Source organism: Lissotriton helveticus, chromosome 5_1 (assembly GCF_964261635.1).
Source record: "Lissotriton helveticus chromosome 5_1, aLisHel1.1, whole genome shotgun sequence".
Lineage (NCBI taxonomy): Eukaryota > Metazoa > Chordata > Amphibia > Caudata > Salamandridae > Lissotriton > Lissotriton helveticus.
The window spans coordinates 1,215,431,968-1,215,449,582 of NC_136065.1; the positions used below are offsets into that span (position 1 = coordinate 1,215,431,968).

At 47.1% G+C, this 17,615-nt stretch overlaps 1 protein-coding gene across 1 annotated transcript in view; it reads left to right on the plus strand.

Annotated features, from left to right (window-relative positions):
• SEC23IP (SEC23 interacting protein) overlaps window positions 1-17,615 on the plus strand; it is a 374,919-nt gene that overhangs the window by 314,729 nt on the left and 42,575 nt on the right. The window lies entirely within an intron of this gene.

Genomic DNA, 17,615 nt, shown 5'->3' on the forward strand with positions numbered 1-17,615 from the left:
TACATCCAAAGTTTACCTGAACTCTATTGTAGCGGGATCAATGACTTTGCGCCGTCTTATATTACTTGTTACCTGGTTGTATATTGGTATGTTTTCTGTACACTACTGTTTTCCTATTATGTTAGTGACTATTATACTGCTCCCATTAGTTCTGTTCAGTCCTGTTGCCCCTACCCCTGTCTCTGTGAAGCGCTCTGATATCTGTAAAGATCTTGTTCGCGCTATATAAAACTTTGAATAAATAAATAAATAAATAAATAAATAGAAATTGCTATGAACAGCAAAGGTAGCCTGGTATGATCATTGCTCCAACAAACTGCATTTTCACAATTTTAAACGTCACATAGCACTGTCACCTTGACACTAACCCACTACATGAATATTGATATGCCCCTTCTGAGCAAATGTTGTCCATAGATGTTAGAACAAACTAGTTGCATAAACAACCGTGAACTCTTGTACGTGAATGCAATACCTTGGCCGAGGTGGTCAAGCCCTTTGTGGTTAGGATCATCACATACCCTGATGACACTCAGTTGATTATGTCCCTTAATCCTTCGGACAATAATAAGACCAACCTGGCAAATTGCCTGGATAAGGTGTCAGCGTGGATGGACGGCTCTTTCCTAAAACTGAATGCTGCTAAAACTGACCTGATGTTTTTGGGAAAGTCTACCAACCTGGAGATCAGTACATACTGGCCTAAATGTCTAGGTACTATGCCACCCCACAAAGAGCAAGTAAAAAGTCTCGGAGTTTGGTTGGACCACAACCTGAACTTTAGGGAACAGGCGCGCAGGGTAGCAGGTACCTGTTATGGCATCCTTAAACTGATTAGAAAGATTCTACCCCTTCTGCCCTTCATCGCTAGGAAACTGCTGGTACAAGCCTTGTTTCTCTCGCGGCTCGATAACGCCAATGTGATCTATTTAGGCGCCCCCAGTTCTACCATCAAAAAACTTCAAGCTGTCCAAAACTGAGCGGCACGACCGCTTATCCAGACTCGTAATCGTGAATCCGCCAAGCCTCACATCACCTCTCTGCATTGGCTGCCAGCAGCAGAGAGAATCCAATTTAAGGCCTTGGGCATTGCCCATAAGTCTCTTTCGGCTAGTGCTCCGCCGATTCTCTGCACCATCATCCCCCCGTACCTTCCAAAAAGATCACTGCGCTCTGAGAAGAAACCTCTCGCAATTGTTCCCAGAGTTAACCGGGTGCGGAGTGGTGGCTGGCTTTTTTCCGCCATTGCGGCAAAATGTTGCAATCGGCTGCCAGACCATATTCGGCTGGAGCCTAACCATCTATTGTTCCGCAAACATCTGAAGACTCTTCTGGTCCCCTGAATCTGCTGACTTGTCTCGATTTGGGCTCTGTCTCTAGCGCTGGGAGGCCTTTGGTAGCCATGCACTTTATAAGTGTATAGTCATTCATTCATTCAAGCTGAAGGACCTTGAATTATGTTGCAAAAATGTTTCCTTTTAGCATGCTCTGTGTTAACAGTTGCATTCAGAAATAAACAATCCACATCTTGCTGCACCTATTGCCAAGTGAGAAATATAAACCCAGAATGAGCATTGATACGGCATTCACTTTGAACAAGGTGGTGTTGTGGCCTAGCTGAGGCCTAGTTAGTCCAAGCCAGAAAAACACACTTTGACACAATAATTTATTTCAATTGTATTAGCGCCATATCAGTATGCATGTGAATTCTATGTCAGGACCGGAGGCGAGGATTATGCTTTTCTTTCTCCACTTTATTAACAAGCAGCTATTTTAAAGAACTAATAAAAACTAACATTCCCATGAACCTTAGGGAATGGAATAGAGTTTTGACAATAGAGCATGCAGTCCATGTACAGTGTGTCCTTGGGAATCCACCAATCACAGGGCTTTCAACACCACATAGTAATCTGTCAGCCTCTACTCCCCCTCTTTCTTCGCTGTTTGCAGCCAGATAAGTGCATTCCGTTTTTCATCCCTGAGAATGTTTTCTGGTTAATTGGTTATGAGACTGCTTATTGTGTATTTCAAAGGATATCAAATCTGTTCATGTATTTCTATGACTGTGCATTTTTGTTGTCATATCTCAGGATAGTACAATCTTGTTTTCACTTCAGCGGTAACAGACATTCGCGCGAACGCGCTAGGGGTGGTTTCCTTTCACCGCTGCAGGTTCGTCCGGAGGTTTATTCTGGTTTTTCATTTTCTCTGACCGGTTTCTTGGTTTCAAGCACGCCCGCTGCTCGGGCTGGTTTGTTCGACCTTGGGAGAGCTATCTCCCTAACGGCCGCGGTTGGTGCTGGCTCATGGGCCGCACCTCCGGCCGCTAGCCGGAGCTTGTGTGCTCTCTTCCCGCGGCGCGCACTCTAACGGCATTCCGCGCATTCCCCAGCCGACGAGCAGCGCCGTGGTGGAGCCATAGTCTTCCTCACGCCTGCTTGGGTCTGTACTCTGCCATTAGGCAGCGATTTTTCTGTGTGCACGCCCCTTTTCACGCCAGTATTCCTCGGGTCTGTAGTCAGTCATTAGGCAGCTGTTATTGCTACCAGAGGGGTCTGTAATAGGCCGGTCTTTCTGTTCTACGCTCCTGGGTAGTCTGTTCAGTTGGAATTTTAGGATTCCAAGGGCCCTCTTATTTTAGGCACACTGCCCATTAATATTGTTATTGCACCTGGGCTGTTGGGTCCTGGGCTGTAGCCCTATTTAAACGCAGGCTCTGCTTGCCTAAAGTGTAGGCTGACACCCAGCCCCCCATAACTGACCTACCGGTCTTCTGGCTTGCCCACTTACCTTTCGGAGGATTTTTCTGCCCGGTGTCATGGATTCCTTTCAGGAGACTTACCAGGATGATCAGTGGGAGGAGGAGCCCCTTAATGCCCTACCTCGGGATGATTCCTTCTATGATGCAGTGGACAATTCTATCCACACTGCGGTCGCGAGGCAATTGCGCCGTTGGAGGACCGCCTGACGTGTAAGATTGATAAAGCTTGTGAGCTATTAGCCAAAGCTGCGCAGCTTGCACCAAACCCTACTCCAGGGAATGCCAGGGCTGATGCTCATCCCCCACCTTCTAAACGGCCCGAGACTCTGGCGTGGACACTGATGCGTTCAGTCGCCTTAAGCAGGCATTCCTGGCCAGTTCTCAGGCGCCCACATCCCCTGTTGCAGCAACCCCTGCTGCTGTGTCACCTGCTACCCAAGGGGCGGATGATCAGGATGGAGCGGACGATTAAGGGGATGCTGACGATGAAGCCGGTCCCTCTCACCCCTGGCGCCCTACTCGCCTGACCCCGGACTCTGCTGAGCAAGGCCTTTGTGCCGATATGTTGAATCCCGATGACATCCTACATCGTCGGTCATCGGACTGGACCCCTTCAGAGAAGGTAGCCCAATGTGTGGCCAGCCACACATTGGGCTACCGGCGGCCGTTTGAGCCGGGAGCCCGTAACTGCCTCAGGGCGGATTGCCCTCGCCCATCCCTGGAGGGCAAGGTGGATGCCACCCCAGATATAGATCCCCGCATGGCCACCTTCTTACACAAGTTTGTGATGGATCCTAAAAAAGGCATAGACCGGTCTTGGCGGGCTTGCCAAGACAAACTGTTGGATGCGTTGGGCCCTGCCACATGGCGGAGGAGGCTAAAGCCTCCGGTTCCCTTATTTCCCCATATCACCTCTCCTCTTGGGTGCAGAGGGTGGTGGTTTTCCTCGGAAACGCCAATGGTGCCCTGTCTACTGAGCGGCAGAGGTCCCTGCTCATTAAGATGGACCCTAAGCTTGGGGACATCGCTGACTCGGAAGTAGGTCCGGTCGCCCAGGGCGGCCTGTTTGGGGAGCCATTCATCAAGGAGCTGGGATGGTTTGTCAACACTTTTACGTCGTTAGACAAAGCCCAGTCTTCGATTAAGAGAGTGTTTCACCCTCTGGTTTTCCGCGGAGCCGGACGAGGTAGGGGCCGCTTGTCTGGCCGTCCTTATAACAACAGAGGACAAGGCTCCAACCAAGGCCGTTGCCAGGACCAGGCGAGGTTTGGGAACTTCTACCCAACAAGAGGTCGGCGGGGCAAAGGTCGAGACGGTGGAGCCTGCAACTTTTCCGGTGAGTGTTCTCCCTTCTTCCCGTCTAAGTGTGGGGGGCCATCTGGCTCATTTTTCCACAGGGGATGCCTGGGTGTTGCAGACGGTTCAGGGTATCCACATAGAGTTCCAAGGGGATCCGGTGCAGCCGATCCACTCAAGGCCCCTCTGTTTTTTGTTGGCAGACGCCACGTTGGTGGTTTTCTAGGTGAGCTCCCTCTTGAAACAAGCATTTACAATGCAATAGGTCTCGCAGCATTAAAGTTTGAGTTATTGGCATTGTGTATGACAATGCCAATAGTTATAACTTTCGCAAATGTGATATCTATTGCATTATTACTGCAATATGTGTTGAGAGTGAGTGAGTCAGTGAGTGAGAATGAGTGGGCGAGTCAGTCAGTCAGTGAGTGAGTGAGAGAGTCTGTGAGTGAGAGAGAGTGGGTCAGTCGGTCAGTGAGAGTCTGGACAGTGAGTGAGTGAGAGAGTGGTAGAGTCTGTCGGTGATAGTGAGAGAATCAGTGTGAGTGAGAGTCAGTGTGAGTGAGAGTCAGTGTGAGTGAGAGAGTTAGTGTGAGTGAGTCAGTGAGAGTGAGAGTTAGTGTGAGTGTCAGTGAGAGTTTGTGAGAGTGTTAGTGAGAGTGTGAGAGAGGGAGTCTGCGAGAGTGTGATAGTTAGTGCGAGTAGTGTGCTGGGTGCAGGAAGGCTGACACATCCCACTCCTTCTCTCAGTAGGCCCCCCAGAAAACACTTCAACAGAAAAGCAACGGGGTCACAGGAAATGGCAGGAAACACACACACCAAGGGTGTCCACGAGAGCCATTAAAACCTCTGCGAAGGCAGAGCACTACGTAGAAATGCAGCGGCACAGAGTGCTTTTAACACTCCTCACCTCTACTGGTTTACTGTTTTCTTTATTTTTTAAACATCCCTAAGCACCAACAAACTTGACCCTCGCCCCGTTCTGCTCTAGGAGTGTCGGCTGCCCTTTGTGTCTGGAGTTCAGAGGGAGCCATCCCCAGAGGACGGTCTCGTGAAGGAACAGTGACTGGGGACTTCCACGCAAACAGTGACCATGGGGAGCAGCAAATTAAGACGGGCAGAAAGGCAAAATCTTATATCCCTTAAATACAGAAATAAATGTTTAAAGAGACGCTTTATTGTGATCATATCTATGAGAGAAAAATATGGAACACAGTCTGAGTGCAAGCCTAAAATTAGCAGTCTGTCCTTCGTTGCAATCTAACCCTTTTTGCTGCGACGGGGAAATGCGCTTGTTTATTATGGGCACAAGATGGCACACGTGATTTTGCTCAGTGAGTATAAAGCCACAGAATTTAAATTTTACAACAGGGCAGTGGATAAGCTGAGACTTTTTTTCAATTGGAAGTGTGTTTATCATTAGTCTGAAGAGCAATAACCCCAACCCCCACTGCCAGGCATAGTAGGTGGGTCCCCTCCCCCTATTTAGTTGCCATGTGAGTTCTTAGGAAAATATGCCGATGTTCGGAAACATCAAAACGTTGTAAGGAAAAAGCACACGTTTTTGAAGGAGCAGTAGTAGGACTGAGAGAAGAGGAGAGTGTTGGGAAGACTCATTTTTATTAGTCATATTCTGCTTTGGGGAAGGAGTGCAAGGGTGGGGGTGAGGGGGGGCTGCCTTAGACCGAAAGAGCAAAGGACATAAAACAAGTAACAACAGACAGAGGTACACACAGGTAAGAGCAGCACACAAGCGGGTAAACAGAGACGCACAGACAACAAGAATTTCAAATTACAAATTAGCAGGCTGCTCTCTTGATTTAAACGTGGGCCAGTTAACAAAAAAAATCAAATGGAGTCCAGCCAGCATGGATAAGTGCTCTTGTCAGAAAATGCCCCCGGAATCCCGCCGCGGCCGCACCGGAAGTCAGGCAAGGTCGCCTGTGACGGGGGCAGGGCTGCGACCGGAAGAGGAGGCAGGCGGAGTCAATGCGTCTCGCGGCCCGGGGCTCCTGTGAGCGGTGGAGAGCCCCGGGGCCGCCAGCAGGAGGTTGCGCGCCGCGTGTTGAGAGCAGAGTCCCCCGAGATTGGCCAGGTAAGTTCCAAAGGGCTGGGGGGGCTTGGTGCACTCGTGTGTGTGTATGTGTATGTATGTGGGTGGCGGCGGGGAGGGGGGGGCGCCTCGGTGCACTTGTGTGTGTATGTGTGCGCGCGTGTGTGTATGTGTGTGGGGGGGTGTGTGTCTCTGTATGTATGTGCGTGCGTGTGCCCTTGTGTGTGTCTGTGTGTATGCGCATGTGTGTATGGTGTTTTGAGCTTCCCAGGAAGACAGCGCCTGGCCACAGCGCGCGTTCGCGTGCGCGTGGCAGTTTCAAATCGCCTCCAAGGCGATGCGCGTGGCCAGGATTGTCTCCTGGGAAGCAGACACGGCCACAATAGGTTCTCGGCGAGAACGGGCTTCCGCGCGCTTAGCCGAGACCTAAAAAGGGACTATCGCGGAAACTTCCCCTCATCCCAGGGGGTTTATCAGCAATATCTTTCTGGTAGACAAACCAGATGGGGGTCCGCGGTCTGTAATCAACCTTCGAGAGTTCGAGTGGCTCGTATATCTCCACTTCAAGATGTAAAGGATCCATCTTCTCCGGGATATTCTTTGCCCTAATGACTGGATGGCGTGCCTCGATCTCAAAGATGCCTACTTGGCAATCCCCATTTTTACACCTCACAGGTGTTTCCTTCAGTTTTTTTGGAGGGACAAAACCTTCGAGTTCACCACTCTTCCGTTCGGCCTGCCATCGGCCCCTTGGTGTTTCACCAAGGTCTTCCGACCGGTCATGGAGCGCCTTCGGGCTTCGGGAGTTCGCCTCATCGTCTATCTCGATGACATTCTTCTTATGGCACAGTGCCCCAAAACTTTGGCGGCTTAGTTCCAATCAGCGGTGAACCTCCTGCAGGGTTTGGGCTTCGTGATCAACGTAGCCAAGTCTACCTTGGTGCCTGCGCAGAAGGTGATCTTTCTGGGTTTCCTAATTGACTCAGTGACATCCACTCTTGGCCTTCCCTCCCACAAGTTGATGAAAATCCGTCACTAGATCCGGGGGACTCTGGCTCAGTCACAAACCTCCCGCAGGCAGCTGGCTCGCATTGTCGGCCTGCTGTCCGCATCAATCCAAGCCATCTTCCCGGGGCCCTTGCACTAACGGGCCCTCCAGCGCCTTAAGGCCATGCATCTTCGCGTGGCCTTTCTTACTCGAAGAAAGTTTCTCTGTCCGAGGAGGCCAGAGAGGAGCTTCAGTGGTGGCTTGCCAACATGGAAGCGTGGAATGGGAGAGTGATCTTTGGATCCATGCCGGATATCGTTATCGAATCCGATGCCAACAGATCCGGTTGGGGCACGAGGTGTGGAGATTTCACCACGGGCGGTATGTGGTCTCCTCGAGAACAACAGTATCACATCAACTGTCTGGAGCTTTTAGCGGGCTCTTTTGCGATCCAGTGCTGGACCATGGACTCGATTCGTTCCTGTGACCTTCTCAAAATGGACAATGTATCAGTGGTCCGCTACATAAAGCATCTTGGCGGCACGAGGTTGAAGGCCCTCTCGGACCTAGCGGCACACCTTTGGCAGTATTGCCTGGACCATCAAATCTCTCTCACAGCGGAGTGTCTTCCAGGACAGGACTATCATGTGGCAGACTTCCACTCTCGCCATCTTCGTGATGCGAGCCTTTGGAAGCTTTACCCAGGGGTTTTCTCTTATCTCCAGAGCTTCTGGGGCCCCTTCTCAGTGGATCTCTTCGCCTCCCGCCTGGATCATCAGCTTCCCCGCTTCTTCAGCTGGAGACCGGATTCCTTGGCAGAGAAGACGGATGCGTTTCTGTAGGATTGGCGGACCGAAATAGGCTATGCCTTTCCCCCGTTTGCCATGTTAACAAGAGTCTGCCCAAGTTTGCCAAGGGGCGAGATTGGTGCTGATCACCCCAATATGGAGGTCACAAGTATGGTTTCCAGTTCTGCTGGAACTTTCTTGGGATTCTCCAACCCCACTCCCCGGTTTCCAGCCCTCCTGCTCATTCCGGACAAGGATCCTCACCCGCTCATTCTGCAGGGCTCCTGGCCCTGATGGCATGGAGGATTACCGGGGACGTTGGGCGGTCCCAGGCCTTTTGGGAGCAGCTGAGACATTCATGTCCAAGGCCTGGGCCAAGAGTACAACCAATCGGTACCGGTCAGCTTGGAGAAGGTGGTACCATTGGTGTTTGCGGCCGATGTGATTACCGTTCTGAATTTCTTGGCTGGCCTGGTGGATGAAGGTATAGCTTATCGCTCAATCAATACCATCCTTCTGCGATCTTGGTAGGTCACTCCAGGATGGGCGGCTCACTATTGTGGGAGCATCCTCTGGTGTGTAGGTTGTTGTGAGGCATTCGCCTTTCCTTACCGCCGGAACAGAGATACTCTGTCCTTTGGGATGTGAATCAAGTGATGAATTTGTTCCTGTCCTGGCAGCCGAACAGATTCCTTTCCCACAAGGAGCTTTCGGTGAAGTTAGCCATGCTCCTATGCCTAGTCTCCTACAGGCGAGTGTCTGACGCCCGTGCACTGGACGTGTCTGGGAGAATTTTTTTCCCCTTTGGGGATACGCTCACAATCCATAGGCGAACTAAAAGAGGCACGAAAACCATTTCCTACCCTGCCTTTCCGGATTCTCCTAAACTCTACGTGGTGTCTTGCCTTAAGGCCTATGAGGAAATGTCAGACAAATTACGCCCTCCAGGTGAGCGACAGCTCCTTATCGCCCTTAAGAAGCCTCACAAAGCTGTTTCCTCCCCAACAATAGCCCGCTGGGTCCGTTGGGTGATGCAGGAGGCGGGCATTGATCTTCAGGCCTTTGGCGCCCATTCGGCTGGGGGGGCAATGGCCTCTAAGGCATTTACAATGGGAGCTCGTCTGGAAGACATTCTGAACGCTGCAGATTGGTCTTCAGACTCTACTTTTAAACGGTTTTACTTTAAACCAGTGATTGATATGGCTCACTTGGTGGTGAGCAAGCTTTAAACTAGCATAATCCTCGCCTCCAGTCTTGACATATAATGAAAAATGTCCTAGCTATCGTAACGGAAACTTTCAATTCTTTTTTTTTTTTTTTTCATTCAAAAAAGAATTTTATTAGTCAAAAGCAGGGTATCAATACATAGCGCATGAACAATGCAGGAGTAACAGAGGAAGAAGGGGAAAAGAAAAAGTAAAAACAATCGAGAAATACATTACAATAAAGTCATTAACAATATTCACAATATTCATCATGAGCAGGGAAATCAAGCGTGAAAATTACAATAACTGCAACACATGGTTAAAGGATAAAATATACATAACAGATATTAATGTAGAAGAAGTGAAATGCAAAAGGGCATTCAAGGTGGTTTAGAAACCTCCTGTTGAGCAGGGTGGGGGCGCGTTGATCTAGCGGCACATTCATCTAAGTACATCGTAATGGGAAGCCATAAGTCAGCGCGCTTCGCTGCCATCTGAATGGGGAAAACAAGAGCAGTATCTAGCCTCTGATTATGACAAACATTATACCACCATGCCTTAAGGGAGATATTAGATGAGGCTTTCCAGTTGGCAGTAATTTGCTGAAACGCAACAGCAAGCAGTAAATCAACAATGCGGACATCAATCTCCGCTTCCTTCCAACACGAAGAAAGGCTGCCAAGGAAAATGTGAGTAAGGGAGAAAGGAATGCAGGTATGGAAGATTACGTTAACTTGTGCCCACACCTGTATCCAGAAATCATGTACAGATTGACAAAGGAACAACATATGAAACAAATTGGCATGTGGAGAAGAGCAGGACCAGCAAACGTCTGAGACAGTGGAAAATCGCTTGCTAGGGGCGTGTGAAGTAACCTATTATAAATGAAAAACATAGTTTGCGTAAGAGACGCCGCTCTAGATGATTTGCGAACTTTGGTCCATATCTTATCCCACAGTGGTATGGGCAATGATGTAACAAAGTCCTGTTCCCATTGCTCTTCCACCTTAGACTTAGATCTAATGGAATCGCTGGTGTGGAGAAATTTGTAGATGTTAGAGGCTTTAGTCGTGGTGCGCAGACCGTCATCACTGCAGCTGTAAGTAGAGTATATTTGGGAGCGAAAGATGTAGGCAAGTCAAAGGAAGAGCATAAAGTGGAGAAGGGTAAAAAAGTCGACTTTGAAAATAGCTGTGATATCCAGATCAGTCCTTTGCATCTCCAAGACTTCCAATAAAAGGGCTTGTTATGGATTAGGAGATGTGTATTATGCCAAATAGTACAGGATAAAAATTCAGCAATAGTAGCAGGAGGAAGAGGACTAAAAGATAAGAGGAGTTTTGTGGTGAATTTATGAATGGGGGTAGGGATCAAAGAGGGCTTGCGCGAGAAAGAGAGATATTCAGCAAAGGTGAAAGGGGATAGGAGAAGGCGCTCAACCGCAACCCATAAGGGACAAGGGGAGGCAGAATCCATTAACCAAAAGGAAGCTTGGCGCAGTAGGAAGGCTTTTTGGTACGCTGGAAAATCAGGGAAGTTAACTCCACCCTCCGATACTGGGCGAATTAATCTGGCGAGGGACATCCTAGATTTTTTGTTATTCCAGAGAAAGGAATTAATTTTCTTAAAAAACTTAGAGGGTATGGGGACGGGAATATTGGAGATGGTGTAAAGGATTATCGGAGAAAGCATCATCTTAAGTGTGTCAAGGCGACCCCACCAAGACAGGTATAAAGGGTGCCACCTAGCTGTTAAGTCAGATACTTTCTGGATACATTTATTCAGACAAAGAGAAACGGTGTCTGGGATAGAGGAAGTAACGTGGAGACCTAGATATTTAATATGTGAGGGGCTCCAGGTAAAGTTAGAGGCACTGAAGTCGGACTTAAAAGTGAACTTCGTCAGGGGTAGGATCTCGCACTTATCATTATTTAGTTTATACCCAGAGATTAGGGAATAATTCCATACTTCCTCCAAAAAAGCGGGAATCGAGGTAGTGGGATTGGAGATGAAGAGTAATATATCGTCTGCGTAAGCAGCAAGTTTAATGTGAAAATGTGTTGTCTGAAAACCCAGAATGTCTGGATTCTGACGGAGTTTAGACAAAAAAGGCTCTAAAGCCAGGTTAAAAAGAAAGGGGGAGAGTGGACATCCCTGGCGGACACCCCTGCCAAGGTCAAAGTAGGAGGAAACATGTCCATTCGCACAAACTGCCACGCGGGGACGTGAATACAACAGGGAAATCAGGGAAATAAACTTGGGACCAAAACCAAACCAATTAAGAGTATGAAAAAGGTAGGACCATTCGACCCTATCAAATGCCTTTTCAGCGTCTAAGGCAATCGCTGCAAGGGAATGTTGGAGACGTGAGGACTTCGATAACACCAGATTTTTATTTAACATTTTATCAGTGATGAAGCGACCCTTCACGAAGCCAGATTGCTCCTCACCTAACAGGTCAGGAAGCAAAAGGTGTAATCGTGCCGCTAGTGAATTAGCAAAGATTTTATAGTCGATGTTTACTAGGGAAATAGGCCTATAGTTCTTGCAATATTTGGGATCTTTCCCTTCTTTGGGTATCAGGCATATGTGGGCCTCGGAAAAGGATCCTGAAGAACTACCATTAGTGACAAATGTGTCTAGAAGAGAATGAAGTTTAGGGATAAGTAACTTTGAAAAATGAAATTCGACGGTAAAGCCGTCAGGGCCAGGGGCTTTGTTCAATTTAAGCTGTTTAAGTGCTGTGAGTAGTTCCTTCTGAGTAAGGACAGATTCCAGATGAGAGAGATCAAGGGGAAAATGTTCGGGCTTCTGGATATTAGAAAAGAATTGTGTCAGAGATTGAGGGGAAGGTTGGTGTTCAGAAGAGTAAAGAGTTTTATAGAAAAGGGAGAATTCTTCAAGAATGTAGTCATCTTTGTGCTTGAGGACAGAGGAGTCGTCGTAAACAGATTCAATGTTCAATTTGTTGTGTCTTACCTTCAAATAGTTGGCGAGAATCTTCCCAGCCTTGTTTCTACCACCATAAAATTTAGCGCTAGATTTCAACAAATACAACAAAGCATCTTCTGTAGATTTCTCATTAAACTTTACCTTGGCATTAACAAGGGCCGTCAGGCTATCTTGTGAGCGAGATGTAAAGTAGGCGTGTTCCAATCTCTTAATGTCACCAAGAAGGTTTTTGGTAAATGTACGGGCCACCTTGCGTTTTTTTGCCACATAAGAGATAATAAAGTCTTGGGCTGCAGCCTTAAAAGCATCCCAAATAGTTTGTTCTGGTATAGAGGGGGGGGGGGGGGTATCGTTAAATAAGAAAAACTCATCAAAAAAGCAGTAAAAGAGGTAGTGAATTTGGGATCTAAGAGGAGAGTATTATTGAAGCGCCATCGCTTAGGTCCAACAGTTTTGGGAAGTAAATCAATACTTATTAAAACGGGAGCATGATCTGATAAAAAAAATCGGGCCAATATCAGCTGCAGCAAGAGTTTGAGCAATATTATGTGAAACAAAAATATAGTCAATCCGTGACTGGGAATGGTGGGAAGGAGAATAAAAAGTGAATTCTTTTAGGGTCGGATTACATAGTCGCCATGCATCCATAAGCTTATGTTGGGAAATAGGCTGAGTAAATAGCTTATGCGTTTTGTTGGGTACGTAATGGGCCTGAGAGTGTCTATCAACAAAAGGATCTATGGGCTGATTGCAATCTCCAGCAAGAATGAAATTATCATCCATAAAACGGGTGATATGTTGAGAGAATGCAGCCCAAAAAAGGGGTTCACCAGTGGTAGGAGCGTAGACATTAAGGAGAGAGATTGGAACACCTCTAAGAGATAGCCTTACATACTCCCACCTACCATCAGTGTCTGACTCTTGGGAAATAAGAGTGAAGGGAAGGGATTTACGACACAGAATTGCCACACCATTTCGCTTACCATCACCTTGTGAGAAGAAAACCTCACCTACCCAGCCCCTTTTAAGCTTTGCAGATTCCGTGTCAGACATGTGAGTTTCCTGAAGGAACGCCACATCAACATTCAATTTAGCTAAGTGGGATAAGATTCTCCGACGTTTGATTGGAGAGTTAATACCCTTAACATTCCACGAAACTATATTCAATGACATAATATATAAAGCAGTACACAATAATCACAATATATTGAATCCAAGAGAAAGCCCATGAGAAAGAATAGAAAGTGGATAAAAAAGGAAAGAACAAGAGGGAAGAGAAGGAAGGAGGAAATAGAGCACAGGTTATAGAATGAAAAAAGAGAAAAAGGAAGGAAGTGAGCAAAAGGAAAAGAAAAAAGAGGATACATTTGAGGTAAAGGGGAAAAGGTAGAACAAAATCCGAGTAAGAGAAAGTGTCAGCCATGTGCAAATAAGGTAAGGAAAATAGAATGGAAAAAAATGAGTTAGAAAAAAAACATAAAGAGAAGATAAACGAGAAACATACCTACAAAAGGGGAAAACAAGAAGGAACCGGGGAGGGTTAGAACCACACGGGTGAGGCAACACATCCAGGGTCAGCTCGACGGGGAACCAGGGAGACATCTTCGAGCAAGGAAAACATCCTGCATAAGTGAGGGAAGAGAACGAGAAGGTGAACTATGAACAATAGTCGGAACGGAAATAGAAACGTCAATAAACAACAATGCAGTTTAGAGAAGGAACAATAAAGATAACCAGAGCTCATACAAGTGAGGAAGAAAGAAAAAACAAAGTGTAGCAACAATATGAAGAACAGTAAAAGGGCAGATCAGCCTGGAGCAGAGGAAGAAGGTCCAGAAGCGTCCATGGCAGAAGTCTTATGAGCGTTGATAAAGCTCTGCAGACGCACTGGGTCTTCATAGGTGGTAGTTTTGTTGTTATAGGTGACTTTAAACAAGCAGGGATGATAGAGGCCGTATCTTGCACCCATCGAACGTAGAACATCCCTCATATTCAAGACGGCTTTGCGGCGATTTGCAGTGGCTTTCGCATAAACCTGAGCAAAAAATAGAGGGGATCCGGACCATGTTAACTTGGGGGCAGATTTGGCAGCCGCCAGAACCTTCAGCAAGTCAGTGTACTCCAAAAAATAAAGGATGACGCCTCTCGGCCTTTGCGAGGAGGAAGCCAACGAGGGCAGACGACCCAACCGATGAGCACGTTGGATGTTAAGATTGGTGCCTTCTGGGAGATGAAGCAGTTTAGGAAGAAAGGATTTAAAGAAGGCAAGTGGATCAGAGCTCTCAAGACTTTCCACCAGGCCGTAGATGTGTAGATTATTTCGTCTATTCCTGTTTTCTAACTCCTCCACCTGTCTTTGAAGAGCGGAAACCTGGGAATTCAGATGAGTGACTGTGGAGCAAGTTTCCTGGAGAGACGTAACAGAATGTTCAACAGTGGAAACCCTTGTTTCAATCTGCGACCAGTTCTCAGTGAGCGCCTGAAGCTTGACGTTGGATTCCTCCATGAAAGGACGCAAGGTGCTGATTTCCTCCAAAAAAGGGCGGAAAGATCTTATCTCCTCCAACAAGAGTTCCATTGAAACAGGTGGAAATTGTTTAAGTGGTGAGGGAGGGTCCTTTTTTAGTCTTTTGGTAGTAGTTTTCCCTGGGGCCGTTTGAGAGGACTCCATTTTTGTGCTGGAACCAGATGAAGCAGATGAATCCTCTAGTTTAGAAAAAGCTGAAAAGACTTTGGAATTCTTCACATAGGCAATCTTAGTTGTGGAGGGCATACGCAATGAGGACTTCAGCCTACCCATAAAGAAGATGATAGGATGCAGCGATCACTAAAAGTACCTCAAGTGCCCAAGGAAAAGTGAAAAATGACACTTAGAAAGCCTCTGTAGGTGCAAGAGGAATTATTAAGTACGTGAAGGATAAAGTATACTTGTCGTTAAAAGCGACCCATAAGAAGAAGCATCAAATATGCATAAACACTGGACATCAGAGGAGCTGAGGCTGGAATGACGACAGAACTCTGGGCCAGGCAGAGGCAGAGGTGGGCGTATGTAACGAAGTGCGCAGGCAAAATCAGGCACAATGACAAGTGTTCTTCAAAACACAAGTTTAGTGTACCTATAGTGCCCAAAATCATGCGGCGCATAGGAGATATGAATTATAACACTGACCAAGCTGAAGGCAGAAGAGACCATAAAAATAACAGCAACAGCAACCAGCCCATCTGAAGTCAGCTGAGGGACGTTCAGAGTCGACGAAGAGCTGAAACTTCACATTGGATGAAGAAACGGGTCGTAGTTGACCCTGTTAACAGCACAGTCAAGAACATTGCCAGTGTACTTAAAACAAACGGTAAACTGCTTTCACATTCCTCAAAGACTCACATACCGCGACATATGGCAGAGTCAGGGGATTAGCAGCACCTGAAAATGGCGGCTGAAGGCATCTGTGAGGCAATATCAGCTTGGGCAGTCAGGAGACAGGAGAGAGATGAAAATATCACACAATATTGTGTGTGTACAGTCTCATGCAGATTGCAGATACGAGCAAAAATGAGGCTGAAAACGGGTAAAGTCTCATCCGGAATCCCAAAAGCCGGCATTTGAGGTAAAGCGCGAGGAATCTCATCAGGCATATAAAATGGCGGCCGCCGCATCGGCCAAATCGAAGCAACTTACTCCGATAAAATTCTCCGCTGCGAGGTCACAGAAAACAGTCAGGAATGTCGCATCATTGGCCTGAGGTGTTCAGTAGGTCGTCATGTCGCTATGCAGGAGGAGATAAGCTGAGAACGGTACGTCCCCTGGAACCGCAACGGAGCTTCACCCCAGCGCCGCCATCACCGTCGGGCGCTAAACCACGCCCCCCGAAACTTTCAATTCTATTAAGACTTTGAGGCGAGGATTATCCCACCCAGGGTACACCTATGTGTAACTACCCACCCTCGTTTCAGGGTAAGTAAATTGTATCATACTTGGTTTAATCCAGTTATGGTTATGTTGGAATGTGCCTTTGTCTTTCCCCCTACAGGGCTAAACCTTGGCCATGGCAGTTGCCTTATTATTTCTTCTTATTTCCCGCAGGGGACTCCAACAAGCAGGATTCCTTAGGCGTTCAGGCTGGGTGTGCAAGAGGATCGAAAGAGGGGGAGTAGAGGCTGACAGAGGACTATGTGGTGTCGAAATCCCTGTGATTGGTGGATTCCCAAGGACACTCTGTACATGGACTGCATACTCTATTGTCAAAAACTCTATTCCATTCCCTATGGTTCATGGGAATGTTAGTTTTTATTAGTTCTTTAAAATGGCTGCTTGTTAATAAAGTCGAGAAAGAAAAGCATAATCCTCACCTCCGAGTCCTTAATAGAATTGAAATTTTCCGTTACGATAGCTAGGAAATTTTTCATTGAAGTGCAGAATGACTAATATTAATGCACATTTTTGTGTAAACTTACAAAACCTTCTACACTCCCATTGTTTTCCAGTGCAACATCTACTACTTTGGTCGTGTGAATAAAAGAACTTGCTGAGCATCTCACACAAGTATCATCGCCAACCACTGGTTCGACAGCAGGGATGTCTTTTATCTGTTTGGAGCGTACCATCATATCTCTAATGTCGCAGCTTCGCTTGAATGAGAACAATGGTTGTTACTAGTGCTGCTCGGTAGTCTCCATTGTGGAGATTATTTTCTTATTCTGGGTGGATGCTGAGGAAAAGATGGGGATACCTACGTGATTCTGGTACATTCAGGTTTTCGGACGCTTTATATTCAGAACAGTTAAACCGCATACACTTGCCAGATAATCATCACTCAGTCAGAAGTGCTTTTTGTTGCATAGGTATATTTATCTATGCAACAGACACCCGAACGGCACTGTGCGTGAATGCACATGCACGCTTTAGCCCTCCTCAGTGGCAGATGTGTGCTTCACAAATACCAAGAATACAGCATCTTTCTGTCGTGCGGGACTCGGGAATCAAAAGCAGCCCTGGCAAACATGCTCAAACCAGCCCCGAACTCTATCTCCTCGCACAACCTCTCTTTCTATATATCCATTCTCTCGCTTCTTTTCTCCCCTCTTCTCTTCTCCCTCACTGCTCGCTTTCTCTCTACCGCCCTCTCTTTCTCTATCTTGACTGCTGCAATTAACCCGAAGAGCTGGGGAGAGTGTCAGAGGCACCAGGAGCCGCGCTGGTCATTCGAACCCGGCCTCTAGCCCAGCGAGAAAATGGTTGGTGGATTGAAAATTGACCTGTGTGTCTTTATGCTGCGATAATGAGTGTATATGTATATTTCCCACTAGAGGGCAGTCTTGGTTCACTTTTCGGGAGTTAAACATCAGTGTTATTTTTTTGTCCGCATATGTTCTTGTGCTCCTGCCTACTGAGACGGTGAGTGTCGTCACTGCACTTGAGACAGGATGTACAGTGAGAGTTTCATATATTATTACCTTTGACCCACTGTCAGTGTAACTGGTCTTATTACTAATATGACTGAAGTGTCTTTTCTGCTACTCCTGTTCTTGTGATGGTAAAAAGGAAACATTTGGAAAACGCTTAACTTGTATCTGTCAT